Source organism: Phyllobates terribilis, unplaced genomic scaffold (genome assembly GCF_046119375.1).
Source record: "Phyllobates terribilis strain yellow unplaced genomic scaffold, ASM4611937v1 Scaffold_2__4_contigs__length_985480577, whole genome shotgun sequence".
NCBI classification, from domain to species: domain Eukaryota; kingdom Metazoa; phylum Chordata; class Amphibia; order Anura; family Dendrobatidae; genus Phyllobates; species Phyllobates terribilis.
In genome coordinates, this window is record NW_027362762.1 from 91,115,282 (window position 1) to 91,131,762 (window position 16,481).

Sequence of the window (16,481 nt, forward strand, 5' to 3'; positions counted from 1 at the left end):
TAAAACGGTCCACGACCACCCAGATGACAGTAAAACCCTCCGAGGGGGGAAGGTCAGTTATAAAGTCCATAGCCAAATGTGTCCAAGGAGCACTGGGGACCTCCAAAGGACAAAGTAACCCCGCAGCAGGAGTATGTGAGGACTTAGATCTAGCACATATAGTACATTGGCGCACCCACTTAATGACTTCCTTCTGCCATCCAGGCCACCAAAAACTGCGACCCACCAGTCTCTTGGTCTCAGAGATTCCGGGATGACCTGCCAACCGAGATTCGTGACACTCAACAAACAAATCTCTCCTAAAGGTCCCAGGCACAAACAACCTCCCATGAGGAGTGTTAGATGGGGCATTCTCCTGAGCTTTAAGAATCTCATCTTCCAAAACGGAGTCTAAAGCAGCTATCACAACACCTTCTTGTAAAATGTTTTCCTCTTTCTCAGCACCGACTATGGGAGAAAAACTGCGAGACAAGGCATCCGCCTTAACATTCTTAGTACCAGGGATGTAAGTAACGGAGAAATTAAACCGCGAGAAAAACAGTGCCCACCTAGCCTGACGGGCATTCAGGCGCTTGGCAGCATCAAGATATATCAGATTTTTATGATCCGTAAGAACCTGAACGGGAAATTCCGCACCTTCCAAGAAGTGGCGCCAGTGTTCAAATGCGAGTTTAATAGCCAATAATTCCCGATTACCAATATCGTAATTCAATTCAGTCTCCGAAAATTTTTTTGAAAAAAAGGCACAGGGATGTAATCCATCCCCGTTATCCTGAGACAATACTGCGCCAACCCCCACAGAGGAAGCATCAACCTCAACCAAAAACGGCCTAGTAACATCAGGCTGCATAAGGATGGGAGCAGAGGTGAACCTCTCCTTGAGATACACAAAAGCTTCAATGGCCTCAGAAGACCACTGAACCGCATCAGCACCTTTCCTGGTGAGATCAGTCAGAGGTTTGACAATACTAGAAAAATTTTTTATGAATTTTCTATAGTAATTGGCGAAACCCAAAAACCTCTGTATCGATTTCAAACCAATAGGCCTAGGCCATTCCTGCACAGCCTGAACCTTAACCGGATCCATCTCAAAACCTTTGCTGGAGATAATGTAGCCCAAAAAACTAATTCTCTGTACAGCGAACTCACATTTCTCCAGCTTAGCAAAAAGCGAATTGTCCATTAATAACTGTAATACCTCACGCACGCTCCGCCAATGAGACTCCAGATCTGGCGAATAAATCAAAATGTCATCCAAATACACAACCACATTTTTACCGATCAAAGGTCTAAGGATGTCATTAATCAGATTCTGAAAAAATGCAGGAGCATTAGTAAGACCAAAAGGCATAACCAGATTCTCAAAATGACCCACAGGAGTGTTAAAAGCAGTCTTCCATTCATCACCCTCCTTCATGCGCAACAGATTGTATGCCCCCTTAAGGTCAATTTTAGAGAACCACTTGGCCCCCAATAACTGGTTAAACAGATCAGGAATCAATGGCAGTGGGTAAGGATTGCGTACCGTAATTTTGTTAATCTCACGAAAATCCAGACAAGGACGTAAACCGCCGTCCTTTTTTTTTACAAAAAAAAATCCAACCGCCACAGGAGACTTAGAGGGCCTAATGTGACCGGCGGCCAAACTTGTCTGTATGTATTCCTCCAAAGCCTTCCTCTCAGGAATAGTAAGGTTAAATAAACGACTTTTAGGAAGAATCGCTCCAGGGACAAATTCAATAGAACAATCATAGTCTCTATGGGGAGGCAAAACCTGCGATTCTTTCTCAGAAAAAACTCTCCAAAAATCCTGAATAGGAACAGGCAATTCTCCCCTATCCAAAGCTGCAATACGCCCGTTACAACACTTGTCATAACATTTATGGCTCCAGGATTTAATTTCACTGGTAGACCAATCCAGTACAGGATTGTGAAATTTTAACCAGGGCAAACCCAATATTACTGGAGAAGGCAAGTTATTCAACACTACCAAATCCAATTTCTCATGGTGAACACCATTAATAGTGAGAGGAAATTCACTGACCTTGAGAGTAATATTCTTCAAAGGGGAGCCATCCACAGAAACCACAGCAATGGGGGATGATAAAGGTTCAGGTTTTAAATTGAGTTTTTCCACGAATCCCCCATCAATTACATTCAGTGTAGACCCGCAATCAACAAACACCCGAAATTCCATTAATTTTTCCTCAGCAATCGTGGAAGCAGCTAAAAATATACCCTTGGAATTTAAACAGGCAATACGGGCGTGACTGACCATTTTTTTTTCTTTCTTCATACGAAGCTCACAGCCTTTAATCAAATGACCAGATTTTCCGCAATAGAAACACAAGCCTTCCGAAAAACGACGGTCTTTTTCTTGAGAGCGAGGTGCCACCGATCCAATCTCCATCGGTTCACCACTGTTAGTACACACATTATCATAACCAGAAACTGACATAGCAGAGGATTTGCTCTCATTAACCCTAGCACGCAGTCTTCTATCCACCCGTATAGCTAATTGCATAGCCTGTTGCAAATCCTCAGGTGTAGGATAAGCAATTAGCAGGTCTTTAACCCTTTCACTGAGCCCAGCAAGAAATAGACTTTTCAGAGCAGAATCGTTCCACCCTGTTTGAGTGGACCAACGACGAAAATGAGTACAATATTTTTCCACATTACCTGATCCTTGTTTTAAACGTCTCAACTCAGTCTCAGCTGATGCCACACGGTCAGGATCATCATATAATAATCCTAAAGCAGAAAAAAAACTATCCACTGATCTGAAGCATGTATCACTAGGTTGCAAAGAAAAGGCCCACTCCTGAGGCTCTTTGCGCAAAAGTGACATTATGAACCCTACGCGCTGGGATTCATCCCCAGAGGACTTGGGTCTCAAACGAAAATACAATAAGCAAGCATTTTTAAATGAAAAAAATTCTCGATGTTCACCAAAAAATAAATCCGGCAAACATACCTTAGGCTCCAAGAAATATGCTCCAGGACAGTTACTCACGTGCTGACGGAGCTCGGCCACTTCCAGAGAGAGTCCCTGCAGGTGTTTAGCCAAATCCTGAACCGACACCATGATGGAACAAAAAAAACAAACAAAAAAAAAAATCTTTCCTTAGAGAATTTGCAGGCTGGACTTACTGTTATGTTCTGCTACCAAAGCTAAGGAAAGAGAGGAGATCTGTCCCTACTATAGGACTCAGCTGAATCCCTACGATGTAACAGGGATCCTGATCCTGCGATCAGACCTGCTAAAGTCCTAATCTAGTCTGTACGGAGACCTATAGATGTGGGGAGGGAATCCCTACAAGTACTAAGGACTGGGAGGAATATGGGACACCTCCTAACAGAAATAGTAGCAGACAGACGAACAAACAAAATAGATAAAACATAGAGGTCCGTAGACCAAGCAAACTAACAGAGCTAGATACAGAGCACAGGCTAGCTAGAAAGTAGATATACAATGAAGTCCAGCAAAGCCAGAAGGGCGGAGCAGGATTAAATAGGCCAACAAGGTCATGTGACCAGCAAAGGAAAAAAAACCTAACAGCAAGGTTCTAACACCTATGACATCCCATTCTAAATCCATAGGCTTCCATTCTTCTGGGAAAGTTTTCTACATAACTTTGGAGGTGTCTGTGGGCATTTTCACCCATCCATCCAGAAAATGTTGGACTAGAGAGCCTGTCTCGCAATCTCCTTTCTAGTTCATCCAAAATATTTTTGATTGGATTGAGGTCAGGAGTCTATGCGTCCAGTCATGGTCTTCCACCCCAAAATTTCTCCCATCATGTCTTTACGGCCGTTGCGTTGTACATTGTGCACAGTCATACTGGAATAATAAAAAGGGCTTTCCCCAAACTGTTCCCACAAAATAAAAGCTACAATCATCTAAAATGTCTTGAATGCTGAAGTATTAAGATTTTCCTTCATTAGAACTAAGTGACCTAGGCCAGCCGGTAAAAAACCACCCCATAGCATTATTCCTCCTCCAGAAACTATTGGTGGTATGCTTTATACTACTTCATCCAACACTTATTTTTGAGCTTGGTGATGTAAGGCTTACATTCTTGCTTTTCGGCCATGAAAGCCCATCCAATGAAGCTACTTGGGCTCAGTTTTGTTCTGCTGGTAATATCGGAGGAGTTATGGAATCAGGAGATCAGTGGTGACTTTTATGCACTATGCACCTCAGCACTTGGTGACCCCGCTCTGTAATTTTACGTGGTCTTCATCACTTTGTGGCTGAGTAAATGTTTCTACTTTTTTCAATGATACCACTCACAGGTGATGGTGGAATATTTAGGAGTAAAGTTAGGGTGAATCGATTTACAGGATCGTTGGCCATGTCAGTAATCTATGGACCCTGGATGGGAGCCCTTATAACCGCCTCTAACCTGACAGCATCTGCGGATCTTTTTCTGATTAGCTGACCTGGCACAACGTTATCTTGCAGGGTGACATACGTGCAACATCATGCTAGGCCGGGTAATCAAAAGCCAAGTTGCAGATGCCATCAGATTAGAGCCCTTCTCAGGGCTCCCATGCAGCGGCAACAGATAAAACACGGTGGACCAGGAGAGAAGACGTTTCACAAACTAGCTTGTTACACCGATGGCTCCTAACACAAGACCACGCTGGTATCAGGGAGCTCTGCACCACCAGACGTTCTATCACGTTAGCAAAGGCAGACGGCATGGCGAGGGGTCGGACGTTATATGTGATAATGGGACTGAATGAAAAACCTGAATTCAGTTATTAAGATGTGTGTCCCAATTTTTTTTCCTTATAATATATACAGGAACTAATTAAAATGTATACCTTTCCATAATATATTAGAAGAAAGAGACAAATCTAGGTGAAAAAACTTCAAAACTCCGTTTATTCTGCCATCTGCATCTGCAGAATAAATGGAGTTTTGAAGTTGTTTTCACCTAAATTTTGATACTGTCTCTTTCTTCTATTGAACTTTCTCAAAGTAGACTCCTTGGGACTCCTTTAACTTTAAAGTGTGTGCACTTTGTAATTGTTCAACATTGGAGTGCTGCGATCCACCTTTATTTTTATCTCCATAACATATTGAAAAAAAACAAACAAGTTGCCTTGGGTAAATGAACCAAGTCCTCTGGTGACCATATGGGTAGATGTTTAGACAGAAGATTGCGATGTCATCACCACACTTTGTGTCATGTCATAGAACAGGTTTGTTCACACAATCTGAAACAAAATTAGAATTTGGCTTGTGTTGGTTTGTGTTGACAAGTCTTACATCGACTCCTCTAGTAACTTGTTAACTTATAATGTTGAAGAAATGTCTATTCATAGATTTGATTATGTGTAAAAGAGAATGGTCTAAACATTGCATGTGATTAATTCACAGAAAAATGAGAAGTTCACATTTAAAGCAACAGTTGTTTTCCACATGTCAGGATTGCTTAGCTATATTCAACACAATCAATAGAATCCTGGACGGTCAGCAATCCGTCGCCTAAAATTCTGTGGAAAATTCAGAAAAACATGCCCAAAGAGACTTGGGTAAGCCCCTATTATCCAAGAGCGTAGGGACAATGTAGGGGGGTGGACAAGAGAGAAGACAAGTACAGTTGATGCCTAGCTAAGTAACTGCAAGCAAAGACCACCATCTGCTGGTTAAAGGCGAAAGTGAAAGTAAAGAAAGAATTATAGTAGTAGGAACTCCAAGACTGGAAGTGCATGTTCCTGGAGAAGGGATTGAAGACGACACCAGGTCAGATGACCCCTGTGTCTCAGTTACTAATTATAAAAGGCCTGGCCGGGCCAAGAAGGCGGCAGTTGGCGCCAGAACCTGTACCAGGTGGGCTTACAGCCACCATCGCTTCAGATGGGTCCAAGAGTGATAACATGCTGGAGAGGCCTGAGCTGTGAGGAAGATCCATGCCCCACACCAGTAGAAGTCTGTGACCCATGCCAGCAGAAGACCGTAAGCATTGACTGCAGAAGACCATAAGCAGCGCCAGTAGAAGACCTTAAGCAGCGCCAGTAGAAGACCGTAAGCAGCGCCAGTAGAAGACCGTAAGGAGTGCCAGTAGAAGACTGTGACTTGATCCAAACCAGGCTCGGGAGATGATCCGGCTGTAGCAGGGGACCGTTTCTGTGGGTCATTAGTTCCTGCGTAGACGTACGGTACAGGGTGTGGACTGGGGCCGTGCTTCAGGGAAAAGAGACGTTCAGTGCGACGAGCACACTGTATGCCCAGTGACTCGCATACCTAGAATTTGCAGGTTAGCGGGAAATACCAGTGACCCCCCGCTAGGACCAGTGTAATGATCAGAGTTTACAGAGTGTTTACAGAGACTACGACAGGAACAGACCCAGTACTGAGAGTGGCGCCTGTTAAGCTGAGACATAAAGACTAAGCATTGCTCATCGACCATTGCTTAACTGCTAGAGAATAAGGACAGTGTACATAGTGTCATAATATACTGTATTGACCTTACTACTGTTACTCCCAATATAGTGCTTACTTGTGTGTGTATTTATCTATAATATAACCAGACAGAAGAACACATCCAGCCATTACAGGTGACAGGTAAGAGGAGTATGCGCCGGAGATCATGGTATGCATAGGCTCTGAATGCATACCGCGATCTCCGGCGCCATAAGAACGTACCTGACCCGGAGGAGTGTTGCCGCGCCGCCTCTGTTTGGGCCGGAGTCCGGGGAGGAATGCGGCGTCGGAATCGGTGCATGCACAATGTGTCTTCAACAAATTGGCACCGGACAGCGTGGTACGCACACGCGCGTACTCCGGCGCCATTTTGTTGAATACACTCTGCAAATGTGTCTCACTAAAATGGCGCCGGATATTTCGCTATGTAGGTGTAATGCACACGCCCGGACTGACTGGCGTGTGCGTGTTTAGTGGTTCCACTGTGCCATGAACCGGAGAGTGCCTGGAGGGGCGTAACTAAGTATCTGCCCGATCCGACCAAGGTCGCACGACGGCATACGACGCCAGTGCACCAAGGAGGAACCGAGCAGAGGGACCAGGGTCTACTCCAGGTCAGACTCCGGACACGGCTGTTGACCCACACCGGGGAATACAGGAACAGGCAGACTAGAGCGCAGGCGGGGGGTAGGGTCCAGTACAGACTGGGAGACGAGTTCAGAGCCGCAGATGTGGTAAACAAACAGAGTAAAGCGAAACCGCAGGTGCAGGTAGACAAGGCTGAGCAGAGCGAAACCGCAGACGCGGTAGACAAGGCTGAGCAGAGCGAAACCGCAGACGCGGTAGACAAGGCTGAGCAGAGCGAAACCGCAGACGCGGTAGACAAGGCTGAGCAGAGCGAAACCGCAGACGCGGTAGACAAGGCTGAGCAGAGCGAAACCGCAGACGCGGTAGACAAGGCTGAGCAGAGCGAAACCGCAGACGCGGTAGACAAGGCTGAGCAGAGCGAAACCGCAGACGTGGTGGACAAGGCTCAGCAGAGCGAAACCGCAGACGCGGTAGACAAGGCTGAGTAGAGCGAAACCGCAGACACGGTGGACAAGGCTGAGCAGAGCGAAACCGCAGACGCGGTGGACAAGGCTGATCAGAGCGAAGCCGCAGACGCGGTTGCCAAGGCTGAGCAGAGCGAAACCGCAGACGTGGTGGACAAGGCTGATCAGAGCGAAGCCGCAGACGCGGTGGACAAGGCTGAGCAGAGCGAAACTGCAGATGCGGTGGACAAGGCTGAGCAGAGCGAAACCGCAGACGCGGTGAACAAGGCTGAGCAGAGCGAAACCGCAGACGCGGTGGACAAGGCTGAGCAGCGCGAAACCGCAGACGCGGTGGACAAGGCTGGCAGCGCGAAACCGCAGACGTGGTGGACAAGGCTGAGATAAATCGCCGAAGAGGTAAACAAAGACAAAGCAAAGGGGACAGGGCTCTGTTCACACGGAACAGAAAGAAAGGCAGAACCAGATACACACTAGATACTTGCAAAGAAGTAGCGAGAGGACTCCAACTCACAAACGGAAGTACAGCGACAACGAGAAGGAGTTAGGTGCAGGTTCAGACACTACAGAAAAAGGGAGCAAACGGACATAAAGACAAAACAGGTAAGAAGCTAGGAGACAGTTCAGACAAGAACAGTTACTGCAACAAAATGCAGGAACGAGCTTAGGTAAAGCCAAGTGCTGGTTCAGACACTGCAGAAAAAGGGAGCAAACGGACATAAAGACAAAACAGGTAAGAAACTAGGAGACAGTTCAGACAAGAACAGTTACTGCAACAAAATGCAAGAACGAGCCTAGATAAAACCAAGTGCTGGTTCAGACACTGCTGAAAAAGGGGGCAAATGGACATAAAGACAAAACAGGTAAGAAACTAGGAGACAGTTCAGACAGGAACTGTACTGCAACAAATACAGGAGCGAGTCTGGGTATATGGCCCCCAGAGGGCAAGACGAACAGGCTAGGAGCGTGTTCAGACAGGCCTGGAAATACAGCCTCCAGGAAGGCAGAGAGACAGCTGGCTAGAGTGCACAGACAGGACACAGTTCAGACACGGGAACTGATACTGTAAGGCAGCAAACATGGACAGGACCTGGAATGTCAGCGACCAGAAGCCAACTGACAGAACAAGATGCTCAGGCATGGATTCCAGGGAGGAGCTGGGTTAAATACCAGGTGACAGACAGCAATAGGCTGAGGACGCATTAGGGGTGTGTCTGCAGCAGCTACAAGAATCAGGAAGTTCGGCGGGCGTCGCCCTAAACAGCAAGAGCAAAGCAAAGCAGACAACATGGAAAGAAGCCAGAGTGGCAGTCTGGACTGGAGATCAAGTGCGCGCTCTTGCACAGTGGGAGATGGACCACTATGCAAGGACGCCGCCAGGTATGTTACAGTACCCCCCCCCCTTACGCCCCCTCTTCCTCAGGCCTGCCAGATTCTTCCGCAGGGAATTTGAGGGCCAATCCTTCTCTCCAAGGAGATTACTTCTACTGTCCACAGGAAAAACTGGTCTCATCTGGGTAGCTAGGATGCTACCTCCTATCCAGCCATCCTCAGCACCAGACGAAACGGATGGAATACCAGGAACAGCACACAAGGAAGTCTCTCTCCACTCATTATCAAGTAGCACCCCAGATGGTTCAGGAGACAACTGGAAGTCCTCCGCCGGGTTGGAGGGGTGCAGAGACTCGGGGGTAACCTCTGCTTCGGGGTACATCTTGTCAAGCTCACAGGATGAAATAGGCGAGGTATCAGGTACATGGTGTAGAAAAGTCACTGTCCCTTTGTTATCTGGTGGTACCCCGGAGGATTCAGGAAACAACTGGAGGTCCTCCGCCGGGTTGGAGGAGTGCAGAGACTTGGGGGTAACCTCTGCTTCGGAGTACACTAGGTCAGACTCACTGGACGAAGCGGGCGAGGTATCAGGTACAGAGTAGAGGAAAGTCTCTGTCCATTCGCTACCAGGTAGCACCCCGAAGGGTTCAGGAGACAACTGGAGGTCCTCCGCCAGGTCGGAGGGGTGTAGAGACTCGGGGGTAACCTCTGCTTCGGAGTACACTAGGTCGGACTCACTGGACGAAGCAGGCGAGGCATCAGGTACCGAGTATAGGAAAGTCTCTGTCCATTCGCTACCAGGTAGCAGCCCGAAGGGTTCAGGAAACAACTGGAGGTCCTCCGCCTGGTCGGAGGGGTGTAGAGACTCGGGGGTAACCTCTGCTTCGGAGTACACTAGGTCGGACGCACTGGATGAAGCGGGCGAGGTATCAGGTGCAGAGTATTGGAAAGTCTCTGTCCATTCGCTACCAGGTAGCACCCCGAAGGGTTCAGGAGACAACAGGAGGTCCTCCGCCTGGTCGGAGGGGTGTAGAGACTCGCGGGTAACCTCTGCTTCGGAGTACACTAGGTCGGACTCACTGAACGAAGCGGGCGAGGTATCAGGTGCAGAGTATAGGAAATTCTCTGTCCATTCGCTACCAGGTAGCACCCCGAAGGGTTCAGGAGACAACTGGAGGTCCTCCGCCTGGTCGGAGGGGTGTAGAGACTCGGGGGTAACCTCTGCTTCGGAGTACACTAGGTCGGACTCACTGGTTAAAGTGGGTGAAGTATCAGATACCGGGTGCAGGAAGTCCTCCTGTGTGGATTCTGGGTGGGCAGCAGTCTCTTCGGGCAGGAGAACTGGTGCGCTACCCACACACATTACCCATCGGGGCTGCTCCGGGATACTGGGAAGTGAAGCTTCAGCAGGGACTTCAAGGTTGGGGTCAGGAGGTCTTTGGGAGGACAGACCCTGGAGTGACGGCTTGCCTCTATGCCTAGCACGTCTGGACTGCCTCTTGAGGTTGGGAGAAGTATTCCGGAGAGCGTAGTCATCCTGTGTGGATTCTGGGTGGGCAGTAGTCTCTTCGGGCAAGATGACTAGTGCGCTACCCACACACATTGCCCATCGGGGCTGCTCCGGGATATTGGGAAGTGAAGCTTCAGCAGGAGCCTCCGGGTTAGGGTCATCGAAGACCATTAGAAAGGCCACCAGGAAGGCCTGAAGGTCCAGGAGGATAGGATCCTGTGTTTCCCATAGGGGGTTGATCCATTCCAAGGCATCACCCGCTAGGTTAGACATCATGAATCCCACCTTAACCCGATCGGTGGGAAAACAAAGAGGGTAGAACTTGAAGTGTAGCAAGCATTGCTCCACAAATGCACGACTCAGTCTTGGATCCCCATAGTACCGTGGCAGATATGCAGGAACGAGTGCAGATAGATCCATCTGGACGGGTGCGCAATTCGCCTGGAACTCAGCTGGTAGCAAAAAAAATAAATAAATAAATTTCTTCTAGATGCACGTATTCGCTGAAAAACGTATCAGAGAGCGAAGGCCGTGGGGCTCAACGGGAACCATGGCCTGAGCATGCTGTAATGCACACGCCCGGACTGACTGGCGTGTGCGTGTTTAGTGGTTCCACTGTGCCATGAACCGGAGAGTGCCTGGAGGGGCGTAACTAAGTATCTGCCCGATCCGACCAAGGTCGCACGACGGCATACGACGCCAGTGCACTAAGGAGGAACCGAGCAGAGGGACCAGGGTCTACTCCAGGTCAGACTCCGGACACGGCTGTTGACCCACAGCGGGGAATACAGGAACAGGCAGACTAGAGCGCAGGCGGGGTAGGGTCCAGTACAGACTGGGAGACGAGTTCAGAGCCGCAGATGCGGTAAACAGACAGAGTAAAGCGAAACCGCAGATGCAGGTAGACAAGGCTGAGCAGAGCGAAACCGCAGACGCGGTAGACAAGGCTGAGCAGACGAAACCGCAGACGCGGTAGACAAGGCTGAGCAGAGCGAAACCGCAGACGCGGTAGACAAGGCTGAGCAGAGCGAAACCGCAGACGCGGTAGACAACGCTGAGCAGAGCGAAACCGCAGACGCGGTGGACAAGGCTGAGCAGAGCGAAACCGCAGACGCGGTGGACAAGGCTGAGCAGAGCGAAACCGCAGACGCGGTGGACAAGGCTGAGCAGAGCGAAACCGCAGACGCGGTGGACAAGGCTGATCAGAGCGAAGCCGCAGACACGGTGGACAAGGCTGAGCAGAGGTAAACAAAGACAAAGCAAAGGGGACAGGGCTCTGTTCACACGGAACAGAAAGAAAGGCAGAACCAGATACACACTAGATACTTGCAAAGAAGTAGCGAGAGGACTCCAACTCACAAACGGAAGTACAGCGACAACGAGAAGGAGATAGGTGCAGGTTCAGACACTACAGAAAAAGGGAGCAAACGGACATAAAGACAAAACAGGTAAGAAGCTAGGAGACAGTTCAGACAAGAACAGTTACTGCAACAAAATGCAGGAACGAGCCTAGGTAAAGCCAAGTGCTGGTTCAGACACTGCAGAAAAAGGGAGCAAACGGACATAAAGACAAAACAGGTAAGAAACTAGGAGACAGTTCAGACAAGAACAGTTACTGCAACAAAATGCAAGAACGAGCCTAGGTAAAACCAAGTGCTGGTTCAGACACTGCAGAAAAAGGGGGCAAACGGACATAAAGACAAAACAGGTAAGAAAAAAGGAGACAGTTCAGACAGGAACTGTACTGCAACAAATACAGGAGCGAGTCTGGGTATATGGCCCCCAGAGGGCAAGACGAACAGGCTAGGAGCGTGTTCAGACAGGCCTGGAAATACAGCCTCCAGGAAGGCAGAGAGACAGCTGGCTAGAGTGCACAGACAGGACACAGTTCAGACACGGGAACTGATACCGTAAGGCAGCAAACATGGACAGGACCTGGAATGTCAGCGACCAGAAGCCAACTGACAGAACAAGATGCTCAGGCATAGATTCCAGGGAGGAGCTGGGTTAAATACCAGGTGACAGACAGCAATAGGCTGAGGACGCATTAGGGGTGTGTCTGCAGCAGCTACAAGAATCAGGAAGTTCGGCGGGCGTCGCCCTAAACAGCAAGAGCAAAGCAAAGCAGACAACATGGAAAGAAGCCAGAGTGGCAGTCTGGACTGGAGATCAAGTGCGCGCTCTTGCACAGTGGGAGATGGACCACTATGCAAGGACGCCGCCAGGTATGTTACAGTAGGCACTGATTCCGGCGCCATTTTAGTAAAAAATGGATGGGGGCAGCACATACCAGGATGGGGGCACAGGATGGGGGCAGCACATACCAGGATGGGCGCGGCAAGTACCAGGATGGGGGCTCAGGATGGGGGCAGCATGTACCAGGATGGGGGGCAGCACATACCAGGATGAGGGCACAGGATGGGAGCAGCACATGACAGGATGGGGGCAGCACATACCAGGATGGGGGCAGCACATGCCAGGATGGGGGCACAGGATGGGAGCAGCACATGACAGGATGGGGGCAGCACATGACAAGATGAGGGTAGCACATAACCGGATGGGGAGAGCATATAACAATTTGGGAAAAGCACATAACAGGATAGGGGCGTACATAACAGGATGGGGGGAGCACATAACAGGATGGGGAAAGCACATAACAGGATAGGGGCGTACATAAAAGGATGGGGGAGCACATAACAGAATGGGGGAGCACATACCAGAATGGTAGGCGCAGGATAGTTGCAGCACATACCAGGATGGGGGCGCAGGATGGGAGCAGCACATACCAGAATAGAGGCACAGGATGGAAGCAGCACATACCAGGATGGGGGCAGCACATACCAGGATGGGGGCGCAGGATGGGGGTAGCACATACCTGGATGGGGCAGCACATAACAGGATTGGGGGAGCACATAACAGGATGGGGGGAGCACATAACAGGATGGGAAAGCACATAACAGGATGGGGGGAGCACATAACAGGATGGAGGAGCACATAAGATGATGGAGGAGCACATACCAGGATGGGGGCGCAGGATGGGGGCAGTACATACCAGGATGGGGGCGCATGATGGGGATAGCACATTCCAGGATGGGGGCACAGGATGGGGGCAGCATATACCAGGATGGGGACGCAAGAAGGGGCAGCACATACCAGGATGGGGGCGCAGGAAGGGGGAAGCACATACCAGGATGGGGACACAGGATGGCGGAGCATATAACAGAATGGGGGCAGCACATATCAGGATGGGGGTAGCATATACCAGGATGGGGGAAGCACATGACAGGATGGGGGCGCAGGATGGGGGCAGCACATGACAGGATGGGTGTAGCACATAATAGGTTGGTGGTGCAGGATCGGAGAGCACATAACAAGATGAGGGGAGCACATAACAGGATCTTAGTTCTGGGTCAGTTCAGCCAGAGGAGAAGACAGGGAGTAGAGGCTCTGTAGGAGCTCTACTCCAGAAGGGCCTAGTGAGAGGCCGAGGAGGAGGTGAAGGGGAGCTGAGATTCTGGCTCATCTCAGCTCCAAGAGAAAGGAACAGAAAGGAACTGCAAAGAAGGAGAGACAGAGAAACAGAAGGGCTCAGGAACAAGAAGGTGGAAGGGACCCTAAGAACTCACGAGAATCCAGGGTGCAGGGTCAGGCAGATTAAGGGTACCGGATCCCAAGTTGGTGGAGGAGAAACAACCCTCAGCCAAAGACCGGTCGTCGTGATCATATATTGGTGCGACACCTCATCAAACCTGCTAGGAAGGCACCATATAGGACAGCGGAGGACGGGGCCCACGTTTAACCGCACAGGTCCGCGGCAGCTGGACAAAAGTGGGTCACTGGTGAGGCAGGCCAGAGAAAGGATAAAAGGGGGTCCTGTGCCATGCTCCTGAACTGCCTGGGAGTTGACCGAGCCCCTCACCTGGTGGACGCAGCACGGCTCGGGCGGTCACTGCTGGCCGAAGTGACCTGGAACAAACGAACTGTGAGTAAAGACCCTGGACTGTAACTTGTTGTCTGTGTGCTCCTTCGCGCCTCCAGCACTATCAGCACCGGGACCCGCACTACCATCACTCCCAACATCCACTACACTGCCCTGGGGCTGCACTCTTCCCGTGGGGAGTCACATCACCTCAGCTGCACCCATCATCAGCCCCAGCGGACTGCCTTGCAGCGGCGGTTCCTAATAACCGCAATCCACGGGTGGCGTAGTCGGACATTATTTGGAGCGCATAGCAGACTACCATTGGCCTGACCACCCTGAGCCGCGGGACCGGGCCGCCACTACTACTGCCCCCATCGTTCCCCTGTCGCCCGGATCCGCGTGCCCCACGGCCCAGGGGGCGAGTCACACCTCGTATTAGTCAGACCCTAAAAGAATGGCCAATGGACCTACAGGGCTATTGTGTTGTAGTTAAAGGGGTTGTCCAGGCTTGAGCCTCAAGTCTGCAGTCACTCCATGTGACTTGTGATTCCTCACAGTGTGGACAGTTCTTGCTGTCAGAATTTGACAGTGCTGGCAATTTGCATACTTTCGGACACATTTCAACTAGACTTATCCGGCCTCACTGGATTCTCTTGTATTGAGCGAGGCCGTGCACGTCTAGTCAGCATGTGACCGCATGTATACAAATTTCATACTTGCGGTCATGGGCCCATGCACTCCTAAAGCCAGTGCCGGAGAATCCAGACAGCGCGCACAATGCACGCTGTGAGGATTCATAAGTTTACAGTCACTTAGAGAGGCTGCAGACTTGTACACTAAAGCTGGATAACCCCTTTAAATACTGTATCTGACCTCGGACTACTAGGACACCAGAGATTTCCCTGAAAGCGTCCAATCTACGTCATTCCCCCTGGAACATGTGTGCACTACTAAAAGAGAACTGTTTTGCACATGGAGTAAATTTGCACTGAAATTACTATATTTGTTGATTACAAATATACAACATTAATGAATATTAATCTTTTGAAACTTAAAGGGAATCTGTCACCTTGGGCATGCTTAAGCTATTAATATGGGCATACAGGATCTAGAATATTTAAAATAGTCATACCTGTATATAGGCATAAAGGTATGACTATTTTAAGTATTATAGAACCTGTATGCCCATATTAATAGCTTAGGTACGTCCAAGGGGGTGACAGATTCCCTTTAAAAATATGTCAGGACTCCTTTATTTTACTGAGAAAATTATTTTAAAATAAAAACCTGATTTAAAGAGAACCTATCAGCTAATTTTTCATGTTGAGCAGGACACATGATGTAATAATGGCTGCAGAGTGACTGCAGACTTGTACCCAAAGCCTGGACAACCCCTTCAACTTGTTGCTTTTTGCTGTTATTAAAAATTTACATCCAACTCATATAAGATGAAACCATCAAGCCATAACTCCTCCAAGTGTAATAACAAGTTAACAGTTGTGTTTTACCCTTGAACGTTGTGTTCTAACCCATATTCATCACCACAGACAATTATTTGCCCATTATCTTATTCAGCTTGCATGGAAAGAGAGGAGTAACCGAGTATCTTCTTCTATGGTGAGTAAGGAATAATGTAATATTGTAGAAAAGCCAAAAATGAAAGGGGCTGTCCCCCCTGACTTTCATATTAATGACTCATCGTTAGGATAGGTGAGCCATATCTGATCGGTGGCGGTCCAACACTTGGCACCACCACTGATCAGCTTTTGTGGTGGCCAGATGTGCACAGTGTTCAGAGCAGGAACAGGGCAGCTCCGTACATGGTGTAGTGGTTGCTCTGCAGATTAATTTGCATTGAATTAAATGTGATCTAAGCTGCGCTACCCAAGAGCAACCACTACAGAGCGGTACAGTTCTGGCACTGTGAACACTCAGCTGGTAAGGAAGCTGCAATCGGTCCATGTACCAAGTGTTGCACCTCCACTGATCTGATATGTGTAACCCATCCTAAGGATAGATCATCAACAGTGTCAGACTGAAGAACATTGGGCCCACCAGAGGATTTGATTCTGAGGGCCCACCTTTCTCCCCCCACTCAAGAGCCCCCTAGCTGCTGCAAGGTTTTCACTATGAATTCTCCTGAAGGAGGAGGCAGGGCCCATCGGTGGATTCTCCGGTTCTCTGGTGGGCCAGTCCAACCCTGATCATAAATATATAATTCCTGGACAAGGC